Raw genomic sequence first — 15,533 nt, 5'->3', positions numbered from 1 at the left:
TAGCCTAGTTGTCTTGGAGAATGCCCCACATTATGGATTTCTTGATGGTTTCTTTATGTGTCATTTACTTGTTCCTCTAGCCTGGAAGCTAGGTTTACAGGCGTGAGTAGATTCAGGTTAAACATTTTTGCCATAGTTACTTCATATGTGATGCTGTGAAATTTGTATGGCATGAAGCCCAGTTCAATATTACTGATGTTGAGCTGATGACTACTGGATCTTTCCACTGTAAAAATACTCTTGGCCATGTGCAGTGGATCACACCTGTAATCCCAGCACTTTGAGAGGCCAAGGTATGTAGATCACAAGGTCAGGAGATCGAGACCATCCTGGCTAACATGGTGAAACCCATCTCTACTAAAAATATGAAAAAAAGAAAAGAACTGGGCATGGTGGCGGACACCTGTAGTCCTAGCTACTTGGGAGGCTGAGGCAGGAGAATCACCTGAACCCAGGAGGCAGAGGTTGCAGTGAGCCAAGATTGCGCCACTGCACTCCATTCTGTGTGACAGAGTGAGATTCTGTCTAAAAATAAAAATAAAAATAAAAAACACTTTTAATTGCAATTAGTAACAGTTTGTGGGGTGATATTTTGCAAAGTGCAAATATGCTGTTTCCCAACAACTTTCCAATCCAGTTTTTAAGTTTCCTTTGAATCAAGTAGCCTGAATTAGCTACTCCACTGGAGTTGCAAAATTAAGATTTTGTAATTCTTTCACTCCTTCTACCTTGAGTTACTGGCATTCTTCTGTAAAGAAGTGTTTCCTTCACTCATGCTTTTTCTGAGTATCATTATGCATTTATTTTTATTCATTTAATATTGATGATCGGTTACAGGAATTATTATTTTTGACACTCTACTTATCCTTCAAACTGAGCCCCTGTGACGGATAGTGCCTTGTTTTCTGGCACCACCACATGTCCCGGGATATCTTACACGTTTCCATCCCAGACCTGAAATCAGTTGTTACTCCAGGAATCCCTGGGCACATTGTGTGGAGAATGCATTAAGAAACCGAGATGTGGATACCAGGTGGGCTTGTTGCTAGCAGGGGTCATTACAAGTCTGTTCAATGGACAGAGCTAGGAAATATATTTTAAAAAAAAACATGAGTTCATTCATATTTTAAAACCTAAGATTATACGGAGGAATGTTCAGATTAATGAGGACGTTCTGCTGACCTGTAGTGTTATGTGAGCTGTTCTCCCTGCATCTTCTCCCCTCCTAGTTGATCTTTCCCGTAGGCTCTTAGCTTTGTCTGCCCTTGAGTGTCTTCTGTTTATCCATTTTGTCTCAAAGTTAGTTGTGGAATTCTTGGTTCTCAAAGTCAGCCTAACTGTGATTTAGTGTTAGTAACTGGGAAAGAGTAGCCATAGACAGACAAGGATACCAACTCCAGATGAAGAGTAGACAAGATTTCAAGACGGGGAGGCAACAACAGCAAAAACTGCTTCCCAGTTAGTACGTGCCAGCCAGCATCTCAAGCTCTTTTAGCTGTTCATGCATTGATTCTCTTGGCCACCCTCTGACACAGGTGCTGATGTGTTATACTCCCCATACTGATGAGAAAGCTGAGCCACAATGAGGTTGTCCATTGCCCACTTATATATCTCAGACTTACCAGAGCTAGGCTTGCAAACAGGCCATCTGGCTCTGCAATCCGTGAGCCTAAACCTCACACGTTAGTGTCCCTCAGTATCCTCAGAAAGTGTGCCTTTGTGTGGCCTTTTGTTCATCTCCTTATCTGCCAGGTCTGTCTGCTATGTGTCCTTTTCACCCCGAGTTAGTGGCTAAGCCCATTCAGTGGGAACTGAAACCCAAAACTCCAGAGAAATGAAGGGAAGACTTTGGTCCTCTGCCTCATCTGGAGTTGGAAGGGTGACTCAATAAAATTGTTTATTTTTTTCCGGTTTTGACTTTTCTTTGGGATTTCTTTTGCCTTTGAGGAAGTTGTTAGGTAATTGACAAGTTCTGCTTGCATGAGAGTGGAGTCCTTTAAAGTAGTTTATTAACTGTTGGCAACAAGCTTAAAAACTGGAATGTCCCAGCAATGGCTGTGAAGGTGGGGAGTTAGTTCTCTTTAAGAATCAACATTCTTTGAGCCAGTTAGAACATTGTAGAATTTAAGAAAGAATTTGGTGATAAATAAATATTGCTAAAATGAAGAGAAGATTGAAGAATTCTTCTAATAAGTTGTATGTTTTAAGGTAACTTTTCTTAAGACGTTTTTGTGTGATTTGAAGCGTTATCCTTTCTCCAAATTTTCTAGCACTGATATGGAAGAAGAATGATCAGACTAGCGGGAGAGGATGGGAAGGCAGTCATCTGCTCAGAAGGCTGATCAGTGAGGACTGGGATTACCTGCAAGAGGAAGTTAGGCTATCAATGCCTCAATTAATGCACGTAGCAGGAGAAGTTCCATTAAGAACAACTCCACCAAAATCCAGAGCGTTGGCAGGTAGAAGGCTCGGGCTTTTCAATGCATGGATGCACCTTTGATGAAATGTTTTGACCAGGATGGAATACAGCCCATTTTCTTCTTCCAAAATCAAATGTTTCCAGAATGTGCTCCCCCACTGCTATTCACATAAACACTTCCCCAATGGGAACTCGTCCCAGTGTAAAATAGCCTACCAGCATTTGAAACCATTTCATAATAATAAAACCAAAGGAGGCTACATCTGGAGAATGAAAAGCAGCCATCCATTCTTCCCCTAATCAGAAAGGCAAGGAGAGGAGTGGGCTGGTCTTTGGACTTGTGGATGTTGGGTCTGGTTTCATAGTAGCCCTCACCTCCCCAGTTCTCATCCTGCTCTTCCAGACTGAAGAAGGGAGAAGGAGCTGCAGGAAGTTGAGCAGCTGCAGTTCCATGAGCTTCAAAGTATCACAAAGAGATAATTTTAAACCTGGTGCTACTCTCTCCTTCATTTTGCTGAATCTTACTTCAGGGGGTCAATTCTGAGCAAGGCTGGCCTCCCATCAGAGCCAAGACAAGGGGTAAGGGGTGATGCGCTGTCCTAGGGAAGGTACTGGATGAACAAAGACAGCTTTCCTTTTTCTGTGGGGTGGAGTATTAGTTTGCTAGAGCTGTCATGGCAAAATATCACAGACCTGGTGCCCTAAACAACGAAACTTATTTTCTCACAACTCTGAGGCTGGGAGTCCAAGATTAAGGTGATGGCAGGGTTAGTTTCCTCTGAGGGCTGTGAGGGAAGGATCTGTTTCAGGCCTCTCTCCCAGGCTTCCAGATGGCTGTCTTTTCTCTGTGTCTTCACATCAACTTCTTTCTGAAACCATCTGTGTCTAAATTTCCTTTTTGTTAGATAAGGATAACCACCATATTGCATTAAAGCCTACTCTAATGACTTTGTTTTAATGTAATTATCCCTTTAAAGACCCTATCTCCTCTCAATGAAGTAAGAAGGTATTTTTTAAAAAAAGACTCTATCTCCAAATACAGTTATATTCTGAAGCACTTGGGTATTAGGACTTCAACATGTGAATTTTGGGGGCACACAGTCAGCCCATAACAGGAGCTAAAGAAACATATCCTATTCTTTTTTCCGAATATTAAAAATCATGAATATACTTGTAATGAACGTACACTGTTAAAAGCAAGCTTCCTAAACTGTGCTCTGGTGTGCCACTTTCCCTTCTCCCTTCCCCTGGCAAAACAGTATCAGAAATAAGAACAATCTTAAAGTTAAGGAGTGATCTATAATAATGGAGATTATTGAGAAAAAAATACTTATATCATGCTCTCCTTTTCTTCTGCAAGTTTTTAGATTTTTAGTATGTAAAGGAAGCAGTCATTAAGTATTCTTTAGTAGTTGAAATATGGCCGAGTGTGATGGCTCATGCCTGTAATCCCAGTGCTTTGAGAGGCTGAGGCAGGAGGATTGGTTGAGCCCAGAAGTTCAAGGCTCCAGTGAGCTGTAATCGTGTCACTGCACCCTAGCCTGGGCAACAAAGCGAGACTCTGTCTCTAAAAAACAAACAAACAAAAATTATACTTCTCCAACAGGCAGATTGTATATTTGTTGTGCAAATTCTTCATATCTGAGGCACTTTGCCAGAATTTTTCTTACTAACAGGTACTCACAGTTACCTGGTGCAGCTAGCAGAATTGGGACCTAGTGCCCAAAGGAAATTCTATAGCCTCTCAGCCTAGTCCACCTGTATCAGAATCACATACAATGCTGTAAAAAATGTTTATCCCTGAGCCCTAGACTGTGCATCTACTGAATCAGAGGCTATGTAAACAGAGCCCAGGAATTTGCATTTTAAACATGTGCCTCAGGAGATTTTAGGCAAATGGAATTTGAAAATGACTGCTTTATTGGCAGGGTTTGTAATTCTGGGCCACTACCAGGAGGTAAAGCTCATCTCACTTCTCTCTTTGCAGGTAAAGAATTTAGTGCTTTAGTTTCTGGTCCCTTTCAACTCCCATCCACATTTGGCCTTCATAAGCACAGGATTCATATCTCCTTGCTCCCTCCCCTCTAGTAACCCCCTTCTGTTGTCCCCCTCCCTGACTCTCTGTCCCCTACTGTTCACCTTTGGAATGGTTATGTTCTCTGTGGGTGTCAAGTATGTCCTAAGCTTCTCCTCTGTGATGGTGAGTGACTTCTAGAACCTTCTAAGACATCTAGAAAACAGACTAACCTATAACTCTTTCAGAGGTTTTCTTTGAAATGTTTGGGATTTGGGGATGTTTTCCTAATTGCTTATGGTCTGTGTTTTCAGTGTAGGCTAGGGTACAATAATCCAGAATACGGTTATGCTGGCCAGGGGAGGAAAATCCCGATGATACATTCATATCATACATGTTATTTTGTCCAAGTGTTTTGATTTTCTAGTTTCAAAATTCAGTTGTGTGAGCGTACTGTTGTCTTCTTGGTTTGGTTGCTTCTTTCTTCTTTAGACCAAGGGTTACATGGAAAGTGCTGCTCTCCAGGAGCAAATCTCAGCCACACTGTCTCTCCTCCTGCCCCTTGCTGGTGGCGCCCATTCCACTTTTAATGGTGTAGGGACATGGTCATTTCTGCACAGCTCTACCACATGACAGCCCTCCTAAAAGTTTATCATGAAGGAATTCTAAGCATATATAATAATATTCAATGAAATTTAAATACAATATTAAGAGATTTAGTGGTAGGACCATGTGCAACGACTAAACAAAATGTTGTGGCATTGACAACTTAGGGGATTTTTCCAGTAGTATTTAACTTTGTTAGGGCCAAGAGGCACAGGCAAATAAAGCTTGTGGAATTCTCCTGTTAAAGGTTTCATAAAATAGTTTGAGCCTTTGAGAAGGAAAGGGGAGACAGTACTCAGTGTGGTGTCTAAAAGCCAATTTTTGGAATGAAGACTGGACAGAACTACCATATACTTCCTTTTGAAGAGTTCTCAAAGACTCAGTTTCCTCTCCCTTAAAATGCTGATAATACTAGTACTCAGTGTAATGAGGATGAAAAGATACAATGCATGTAAAGTGTGTAGTATAGTGCCTGGCTAAACATAAATTTGTGTGTGAATTTAGGTTTCTGTGAATGTTATTTTTAAATATTGAAAGAGTCATTTGGCATGTAGTGGAACATAAAAGAGTCTTTCAAACATGGATGAACATTCCAGGAGATTAGTTCATCTTCTCTCTTGTATAGAAATCTATGGTGTATCAAACTTGGGGTTAACTAACATTTGATTTCACATTGGAAGGGGTCAGTTGGAATGCTGGGTTGAGGATAGGGAGGCTGCCTCTGGATATAGTGGGAAGTGCTAGGATTAGCTGTGTCTGCAGGTTGTGGATGGATGATTGGTAACATGCATTCCATGCGTTTGCCAGCTGTCTAACTCATAGCTAAGCTCTTTAATCTAGTAATGTTTTCTTCCATTCCTTTTTATGCTTAATGTGGACAAAAGAATCTATAAAATAATTAAAATACTCAAATCTGATGTTGATATATTTTCAGGGATGATCAATTCATACTCTATGTATTTATTGTTTGAAAATACTATGCTTCAATGGATGTGGTAGAAAATTTAAGGAAGGCATTCATTTTGAATAAATAGAGGAAGTAAATTTCTGACAGCTCCTTTTGTCTATTAAGAACTGGTTTTCTGTTTGCTGGTTGGTTTTAATTGTTGCTGTGCAGTCTTGTTCATCCTGTAGCTATAAGCCTTTTTAAAGTATTTAGTTCAAAATATTTCAGTGGCTCAATAAAAAAGCATTAAAAAAGTAAATCTGTTTAAAAAATCAAATTGCTTAATTGTGCAGAAGCTGGATGGGTGTGTTTGGAACGTTGTTATTGCAGCCAAATGTTTATTTTTCACAGCTGTGGTAGAAATCTAGCCCTTTGTACTCAGATCTTACCTCATGTTCTTCCTCTACTAAATGCATCTAATATTGTGTTATAGGGATGGAGACAACCTATTCTGGGAACCCAAAATGTATGGCTTTGCATTGATTTCTGTATTGGAAAGGTCAGTAAATTTTGTAGTTCTCTCTATGTATTTTACTATTACTTGAGTGCGGTGAGGATTTTGTGTCATCATAAGATGTTGAACTAATGATAACAGGTGACATACTTAAAAAAGACTTTGTAGTTCAGAAATATGTGAATTCACCTTTTGAAGGGCATAAATCCAGCTTAACCATTAACATATCAGACTTACATACGATTATATTCCCTTTTGGCAAGTGGACTGATTTTCCAATAATGGCTCTGATATAGTTTTCAACTGAACAGAGGATCATAATGACTTACATGGCAGAATGAAATCAATGTGCATGTGAATAATACAATTGAATCAGCTTTTCTGGATCACTCCATTGCATTTTAGAATTCTTTTCTTTGGGCTCAAGTGAGAGAGGTCAGAGGTATTCATAGAATGTTAGGAAATGATCTTAATTAATATTGTCAATACTCTTAGTCTCTTCCTGAAGGATTGTTCATGTTAAACGAGACTTATCCAAATTCTGCTTGTAAGAATTACATAAATGGAGATATATAATATTTTTGTTTTTTTGAAAAAATATCCCTTTTTTTCTTAAGCAATCTCAGACTCTTAGGGGTGATAACTCAGGCAGAGGACTCAAAGATATTGGTTACATTAAGCAAATTGAAGGGTCTTAAATCTTTAAAAACTTGATGTAAGAGCTATAAGCATTTGTCTTTATTCATTTAATTATTTAACAGATTTCTACTAAGTGGCAGGCATTGATCATTTTGAAATCACAAGGGTGTAAAACCACAGCATTTGGCAATGTCAGTGCGTTAAGCATAGCAACAGCTACAACAGTGATTTCACATGCACACTTTCCCTGAGTTTTGTGTGGTTACTTTCCCTTGAATTTGTTCTGGTTCATTTAAATTATTCTGAAAATATGTGAGTGCTCTGCATTAAAGACAGTGTTTAAAGGGTGATTATACACAGTCTAAAGTAGGTCTCACTTTTTTTTTTTTTTTAATTGCATTTTAGGTTTTGGGGTACATGTGAATAACATGCAAGGTTGTTGCATAGGTGCACACGTGGCAGTATGATTTGCTGCCTCCCTCCCCTTCACCTATATCTGGCATTTCTCCCCATGCTATCCCTCCCCAACTCCCCACCCCCCCACTATCCCCCCTCCCCCCCAACAGACCCCCGTGTATAGTGCTCCCCTCCCTGTCTCCATGTGTTCTCCTTGTTCAACACCCGCCTATGAGTGAGAACATGTGGTGTTTGATTTTGTGTTCTTGTGTCAGTTTGCTGAGAATGATGTTTTCCAGGTTCATCCATGGAAGTTCACATACGAAGGATGTGAACTCCTCCTTTTTAATGGCTGCATAATATTCCATGGTGTATATGTGCCACATTTTTCCTGTCCAGTCTATCATCGATGGGCATTTGGGCTGGTTCCAGGTCTTTGCTATTGTAAACTGTGCTGCAATGAACATTCGTGTGCATGTGTCCTTATAGTAGAACGATTTATAATCCTTTGGATATATGCCCAGTAATGGGATTGCTGGGTCAAATGGAATTTCTATTTCTAGGTCCTTGAGGAATCGCCACACTGTTTTCCACAGTGGTTGAACTAATTTACACTCCCACCAACAGTGTAAAAGTGTTCCTATTTCTCCACATCCTCTCCAGCATCTGTTTTCTCCAGATTTTTTAATGATCACCATTCTAAGTGGTGTGAGATGGTATCTCAATGTAGTTTTGATTTGCATTTCTCTAATGACCAGTGATGATGAGCATTTTTTCATATGTTTGTTGGCCTCATGTATGTCTTCTTTTGTAAAGCATCTGTTCATATCCTTCGCCCATTTTTGAATGGGCTTGTTTGTTTTTTTCTTGTAAATCATTTTTAGTTCATTGTAAATTCTGGATATCAGCCCTTTGTCAGACGGGTAGGCTGCAAAAATTTTTTCCCGTTCTGTTGGTTGCCGATTCACTCTATTGACTGTTTCTTTTGCCGTGCAAAAGCTGTGGAGTTTGATTAGGTCCCATTTGTCTATTTTGGCTTTTGTTGCCAATGCTTTTGGTGTTTTGGTCATAAAGTCCTTGCCTACGCCTATGTCCTGAATGGTTTTGCCTAGGTTTCCTTCTAGTGTTTTTATGGTGTTACGTCTTATGTTTAAGTCTTTAATCCATCTGGAGTCAATTTTAGTGTAAGGTGTCAGGAAGGGGTCCAGTTTCTGCTTTCTGCATATGGCTAGCCAGTTTTCCCAACACCACTTATTGAACAGGGAATCCTTTCCCCATTGCTTGTTTTTATCAGGTTTGTCAAAGATCAGGTGGTTGTAGATATGTTGTGTCGCCTCCGACGCCTCTGTTCTGTTCCATTGGTCTATATCTCTGTTTTGGTACCAGTACCATGCTGTTTTGATTACTGTAGCCTTGTAGTAGAGTTTGATGTTCGGTAGTGTGATGCCTCCTGCTTTGTTCTTTTTGCTTAGAATTGACTTGGCTATGCGGGCTCTCTTTTGGTTCCATATGAAGTTTAAGGTGGTTTTTTCCAGTTCTGTGAGGAAGGTCATTGGTAGCTTGATGGGGATAGCGTTGAATTTGTAAATTACTTTGGGCAGTATGGCCATTTTCACGATACTAATTCTTCCTAACCATGAACATGGAATGTTTCTCCATCTCTTTGTGTCCTCTCTTATTTCGTTGAGCAGTGATTTGTAGTTCTCCTTGAAGAGGTCCTTTACGTTCCTTGTTAGTTGTATTCCTAGGTATTTTATTCTCTTTGTAGCAATTGTGAATGGCAGTTCGTTCTTGATTTGGCTCTCTTTAAGTCTGTTATTGGTGTATAGGAATGCTTGTGATTTTTGCACATTGATTTTGTATCCTGAGACTTTGCTGAAGTTGCTTATCAGTTTCAGGAGATTTTGGGCTGAGGTGATAGGGTCTTCTAGATATACAATCATGTCGTCTGCAAATAGAGACAATTTGACTTCCTCCTTTCCTAATTGAATACCCTTTATTTCTTTTTCTTGCCTGATTGCTCTGGCTAGAACTTCCAGTACTATATTGAATAGGAGTGGTGAGAGAGGGCATCCTTGTCTAGTGCCAGATTTCAAAGGGAATGCTTCCAGTTTTTGCCCATTCAGTATGATATTGGCTGTCGGTTTGTCATAAATAGCTTTTATTATTTTGAGATACGTTCCGTCGATACCTAGTTTATTGAGAGTTTTTAGCATAAAGGGCTGTTGAATTTTGTCGAAGGCCTTCTCTGCATCAATTGAGATAATCATGTGGTTTTTGTGTTTGGTTCTGTTTATGTGGTGAATTACATTTATAGACTTGCGTATATTGAACCAGCCTTGCATCCCCGGGATGAATCCTACTTGATCATGGTGGATAAGCTTTTTGATGTGCTGTTGTAGTCGGCTTGCCAGTATTTTATTGAAGATTTTTGCATCTATGTTCATCATGGATATTGGCCTGTAGTTTTCTTTTCTTGTTGAGTCTCTGCCGGGTTTTGGTATTAGGATGATGTTGGTCTCATAAAATGATTTGGGAAGGATTCCCTCTTTTTGGATTATTTGGAATAGTTTCAGTAGGAATGGTACCAGTTCCTCTTTGTATGTCTGGTAGAATTCGGCTGTGAAACCATCTGGGCCTGGGCTTTTTTTGGGTGGTAGGCTCTTAATTGCTGCCTCGACTTCAGACCTTGTTATTGGTCTATTCAGGGTTTCGACTTCTTCCTGGTTTAGGCATGGGAGGAGGCTACTATCCAGGAATTTATCCATTTCTTCCAGGTTTTCTAATTTATGTGCATAGAGTTGTTTGTAATAATCTCTGATGATGGTTTGAATTTCTGTGGCATCTGTGGTGATATCCCCTTTATCATTTTTTATTGCATCTATTTGGTTATTCTCTCTTTTCTTTTTTATTAGTTTGACTAGTGGTCTGTCTATTTTGTTGATCTTTTCAAAAAACCAGCTTCTGGATTTATTGATTTTTTTGTAGGGTTTTTCGTGTCTCTATCTCCTTCATTTCTGCTTTGATCTTAGTTATTTCTTGTCTTCTGCTAGGTTTTGAGTTTTTTTGATCTTGCTCCTCTAGCTCTTTCAATTTTGATGATAGAGTGTCAATTTTAGTTCTCTCCTTTCTTCTCATGTGGGCACTTATTGCTATATATTTTCCTCTAGAGACTGCTTTAAATGTGTCCCAGAGATTCTGGTATGTGGTGTCTTCGTTCTCGTTGGTTTCGAAGAACATCTTTATTTCTGCCTTCATTTCAGTGTTTATCCAGTCAACATTCAGGAGAAAGTTGTTCAATTTCCATGAGGATGTGCAGTTCTGGGTTGGCTTCTGAATTCTGAGTTCTAACTTGATTGCACTGTGGTCTGAGAGACTGTTTGTTATGGTCTCCGTTCTTTTGCATTTGCTGAGGAGTGATTTACTTCCAATTATGTGGTCAATTTTAGAGTAGGTGTGATGTGGTGCTGAGAAGAATGTATATTCTGTGGATTTGGGCTGGAGAGTTCTGTAAATGTCTATTAGGTTTGCTTGTTCCAGGTCTGAGTTCAAGTCCTGGATATCCTTATTAATTTTCTGTCTCGTTGATCTGTCTAATATTGACAATGGTGTGTTGAAGTCTCCCACTATTAATGTGTGGGAGTCTATGTCTCTTTGTAAGTCTTTAAGAACTTGCCTTATGTATCTGGGTGCTCCTGTATTAGGTGCATATATATTTAGGATCGTTAGCTCTTCTTGTTGTATTGATCCTTTTACCATTATGTAATGTCCTTCTTTGTCTCTTTTGATCTTTGTTGCTTTAAAGTCTATTTTATCAGAGATGAGAATTGCAACTCCTGCTTTTTTTTGTTCTCCATTTGCTTGGTAAATCTTCCTCCATCCCTTTATTTTGAGCCTTTGTGTATCCTTGCATGTGAGGTGAGTTTCCTGGATACAGCACACTGATGGGTTTTGGCTTTTTATCCAATTTGCCAGTCTGTGTCTTTTGATTGGGGCATTTAGTCCATTTACATTTAGGGTTAATATTGTTATGTGTGAGTTTGGTCCTGTCATTTTGATGCTAGCTGGCTGTTTTGCCCATTGGTTGATGCAGATTCTTCATTGTGTTGCTGCTCTTTACCATTTCGTGCGTTTTTGGAGTGGCTGGTGCTGGTTGTTTTTTTCTATGTGTAGTGTCTCCTTCAGGAGCTCTTGTAAAGCTGGTCTGGTGGTGATGAAATCTGTGAGTACTTGCTTGTTCACAAAGGATTTTATTTTTCCTTCACTTATGAAGCTTAGTTTGGCTGGATATGACATTCTGGGTTGAAAGTTCTTTTCTTTAAGGATGTTGAATATCGGCCCCCACTCTCTTCTGGCCTGTAGGGTTTCTGCTGAGAGATCTGCTGTGAGTCTGATGGGTTTCCCTTTGTGGGTAACCCGACCTTTCTCTCTGGCTGCCCTTAGTATTTTCTCCTTCATTTCGACCCTGGTGAATCTGATGATTATGTGCCTTGGGGTTGCTCTTCTAGAGGAATATCTTTGTGGTGTTCTCTGTATTTCCTGGACTTGATTATTGGCCTGCCTTGCTAGGTTGGGGAAGTTTTCCTGGATAATATCCTGAAGAGTATTTTCCAGCTTGGATACATTCTCTTCGTCACATTCAGGTACACCTATCAAACGTAGATTAGGTCTTTTCACGTAGTCCCATATTTCTTGTTGACTCTGTTCATTCCTTTTTACCTTGTTTTCTCTAATCTTCCCTTCTCGTTTTATTTCATTGAGTTGATCTTCAACTTCTGATATCCTTTCTTCTGCTTGGTCAATTCTGCTGTTGAAACTTGTACATGCTTCGCGAAGTTCTCGTGTTGTGTTTTTCAGCTCCATCAATTCACTCATATTCCTCTCTAAGTTGTCCATTCTCGTTAGCATTTCATCAAGTCTTTTTTCAAGGTTCTTAGTTTCTTTGCATTGGGTTAGAACACGTTCTTTTAGCTCACAGAAGTTTCTTATTATCCATTTTCTGAAAGCTGATTCTGTCATTTCATCACACTCATTCTCCGTCCAGTCTTGTTCCCGTGCTGGTGAGGAGTTATGCTGCCTTGTAGGGGGAGAGGTGTTCTGTTTTTGGGTGTTTTCATCCTTTTTGCGCTGGTTTCTTCCCATCTTTGTGGATTTATCCGCCTATTGATTTTGTAGTTGCTGTCTTTCTGCTTTTGGTAATTTTAAGTCTGCAGCAGCTGAACTCATAAACCCCCTTTTCTTCTCCCCAGGTGTTCTGGCCCAGGGGGTTAGCACTTTATGCTTTTCGGCTGTGTTGCTACCGTTTTCCCTGCCCACAAGGTGGCAGTCTAGTCACACTCAGCCTGCAGAGGCTTCGCTGAGCTGCTGTGGGCTCCGCCCAGCTTCCGTGTGAGCTTCCCTGCAGTCCTGTGGGTGTAGCTAGAACTGCTTCCGCTATGCTGGCCCACCCCTGTAGTGAAGGAGTCTCTGTAGTGGCGGGTTGTCTTGGTTACGGAAAATTTCCCCGGGAACTGCAGGGTGTTTCCCGATGGAGGACGCCCCTCCCCCACAGAGCTGGACCGTCCCGGGTTCAGCCGTGTTTCCAGAGGGGCCCTCTTTGTCCGGTAATCTCTTGGCTTGACTCCCTGCCACAGCTCCCCTTGCTGGCCCAGAGGGGGCACAGTCTCGTTCACTTTGTTCAAGGAGCCGCTGCTCCCCGCCCCCGGTGCAGGCCGAGCGGCTGCTCCAGTCCAACCAGCGGCGCTGGGAACCCATGGAGCTTCTCCACCTGTGAATCTCCTGGTCTGTGGGCAGTTAAAATCCGCTGCCCTGTGTGCCGCTGCATCAGCCGAAGCAGCGGCTCTGAGATTCGTGGCGCTCCCTTGCCCCGGGGGTCTCCTGGCTTGGCTCCCTGCTTCAGCTCCCCTTTCTGGCTCAGAGGGAACTCTGTCTCTCTTGCTCTGCATAAGAAGCCACTGCCCCCCGCCCCAGGGCATAGGCTGAGCGGCCACTCCGCTCAAACCAGCGGTGCTGGCGACCCGTGGGGCTTTTCCTCCTGTGTATCTCCTGGTCTGTGGGCAGTAAAAGTCCGTCTGGAAATGCGGCGTCCACTCACCCCCTGCACCTTCTCTCGGAGCTGCAATCCCGACTTCCTCCTAAGCAGCCATCTTGGATCCTCCAGGTCTCACTTCTTGATGTTTTATGTCTATTAAGATAGAATGAAGTAGCATTAGCTTTTGGGGAACTATTGATTTATACTGAACTTTGCAATAAAGTGAAACCTTGTAGGATATATTTTCATGTGTATGATTCTGTTTATTCCATTTGGTTGCTGCCTCTGTGAAGTTGGGATTTTGGATCTAAGTAAAGGACCTAAATGAAATGAAGGACTTTACTTTTGTCCTTATTTTAATATATACAAATTTATATATAAAGATGATATAAAAGAATAAAAAGATTATGTATAAATATTGAAAGAGATTATATATAAAGATTATTTTTCTAGAATACATATGTATTTACATATACAAAAAGTAAAGATTTCGACCATTATTCTAGCCTATTGAGAACCTTCAGACCTTGCTCTGGAATACCACATTTATTTTACTCTCTTAGTGGCAGGTCTTTGGTATTTTTAATGATCATGCCAACAACGTCCTCATTCATATTTCTGAGTAGGACAAATCCAAGGATAAAGTAATGAACAATACCTCTCATTACTTCCCTTGGGTTTATATTCATCATGATTGGCATTCTTTTTTTTTTTTTTAAGTAGGTACAAATCTACAAATCTACCTAAGTATGCTATAGTCCAGTTTATATTCTTCTTGTCATCAATTTATTTATCTATCCATCATTCTACCCATAAACCAATCAACATTTATTAGATGTCTCCTGTGAATCACATACTGTGACCCTTTTGCAAATAAAATATAGAGAAATTGCAGGCTTTAGTAGAAGAAAAAGTGGCATAAAAGCATGATTTTAAGATAATGTGACAAATTTAAGCCAGTTTTGAGGGCTACTGCTTTAGAAACAATTAATTTAAGATGGAGGTTTGCTGGCAAGGTGGGATGTGATTCTATGGGAATCTGTGCTGATGGTGATAGTTCTTGTGAACAACTATCAGATTGGGCTGCAAGTGGAAGGGTGGGTAGGGGGTGTGGGAAGGAAGGAGAGGGAGAATGAGAGAGGTAGAGAGTACAAGCCTAATGGATTGGGAGAAATGTAACTATCAGAGGAGTAGAGGTCTTGATGTGTGTCAGGGTAGAGAGTGAGAAAGCTGGAAGGATAGAAAATTGGAATTGGTGGTTGTGATTGTGGTGATGGAGGGTGAATTTAAGATGTCAAAAGTGATGACAGGGTTTAATGTGTGGATAGGGAAGGTGATGGCAGAACAGGAAGGAAAGTGGAAGTCTCATCATTGAGTAAGTAGAGTAATTGTGTTGCAAGGGTGCTGAGTATGCTCTGTGCATGTAGTGAGAGTTGCCTTAGACTTGGGATGTCAGGGAGACCACAGACCAGGTATTAATGAGAATGTGGAAGAGATGAGGCAGTCTTTATAAACCAAGACAGGCATATAATCTGGAAGTAGCCCAAGGAGTAAGATATTCACATCTGAGACAGAGATTGTGAGTTGACTTTCCATATCTTCTCTTCCTTGAAAATATAAACATAATTGTTAGCTGAGCACCTGGCTACCCAGAACAAGATTACATTTCCCAGACCACCTTGCAACTAGTGTGGTCATGTGACTAAATTCTGACCAATAGGGTGTAAGCAGATGTGGTACGTGCAACTGACACAAAGCCTCCTTAAAGAGAGAAAAAACAAGCCCTCTGTCTTCTTGCTAACTTCAATACATTTGTCCTCTCTTGTGAAGTGACAGCCTTCTTGTACCATGAGGCAGAATACTCTGCTGCAGATGGTGGGCCAGCAAGATAATAGTAAACCTGGGTTCTTCCTGAGTTTGTGAAGCCCACCTCAAGGTATTTTTTACTTTTATGTGTGAGAGAAATACATTGTTTTATCTTCTAAAGCCATTGCTATCTTGGGGATTCTGTCACTCACAGACAAAGTA

At 40.7% G+C, this 15,533-nt stretch overlaps 1 protein-coding gene across 3 annotated transcripts in view; it reads left to right on the top strand.

Annotated features, from left to right (window-relative positions):
* The first annotated feature begins 6,418 nt into the window (after positions 1 to 6,418).
* LYPD6B (LY6/PLAUR domain containing 6B) overlaps positions 6,419 to 15,533 on the top strand; it is a 137,789-nt gene continuing 128,674 nt past the window's right edge. For all 3 annotated transcript variants that reach the window (XM_012457090.3, XM_064382207.1, XM_012457089.2), the window contains exon 1: positions 6,419 to 6,484. The gene's annotated coding sequence lies outside the window, so the exon portion shown is untranslated. The remainder of the gene's footprint in view (positions 6,485 to 15,533) is intronic.

This window comes from Aotus nancymaae, unplaced genomic scaffold (assembly GCF_030222135.1).
Source record: "Aotus nancymaae isolate 86718 unplaced genomic scaffold, 86718_ANA_hifiasm-v0.15.2.pri h1tg000029l, whole genome shotgun sequence".
NCBI lineage: Eukaryota > Metazoa > Chordata > Mammalia > Primates > Aotidae > Aotus > Aotus nancymaae.
This window is presented reverse-complemented; position numbering and strand designations above follow the sequence as displayed.